The sequence below is a fragment of the Triticum urartu genome, chromosome 4A, assembly GCF_056163025.1.
Source record: "Triticum urartu cultivar PI428250 chromosome 4A, HENAU_Tu73, whole genome shotgun sequence".
Lineage (NCBI taxonomy): Eukaryota > Viridiplantae > Streptophyta > Magnoliopsida > Poales > Poaceae > Triticum > Triticum urartu.
This window is the reverse complement of record NC_141876.1, coordinates 9566949-9567471: the sequence shown is the minus strand read 5'-3', so window position 1 is coordinate 9567471 and position 523 is coordinate 9566949. Positions and strand designations below refer to the sequence as shown.

General features: G+C 48.4%; 1 non-coding gene across 1 annotated transcript; it reads right to left on the bottom strand.

Annotated features, from left to right (window-relative positions):
- Nucleotides 1-451: 451 nt before the first annotated feature.
- Nucleotides 452-523, bottom strand: TRNAP-CGG (transfer RNA proline (anticodon CGG)). The gene has a single exon. It is a non-coding gene; the product is annotated as a tRNA-Pro (tRNA).

Genomic DNA, 523 nt, shown 5'->3' with positions numbered 1-523 from the left:
CTCGCCTCGTGTGGCCTGCTGTTGGTGTTTCCTCCCACTATTGCGTCCATTGTTTTGTGGTCACTCGGTCCCCACAACTGCACCCCTCCATCTCTCTCCCTCGTCAGCCGCAATAACACGAACCCTAGCCCCCCTTTACGGCCGTACACGGGACACGACCATGACACAAGGACTTGTTGACCTCCGTGATTGCATGCTGGATTCAAATGTGGAAAGCATGTAGTAGTGACTGATTTCCCTTTGATTGTATAATTCAGTCTGTTTATATCGTATTGAGGTTTTCCCTCTCTTAATGAATGAAAGCACCACTGCTGATTGGCTGCGTGCATTATTCACCTTGTTCGGAATCAGAAAAAAAAAACGAAAGAAGGCAGCGCTGGTAAATTTCGGTCAAACTTAGCTGAACTATAGGCAGATGCTGGGTATCACCAACAACACAGTCCAAAAATTTGGGGTGTTCCGAGAATCGAACTCGGGACCTCTCGCACCCGAAGCGAGAATCATACCACTAGACCAAACACCC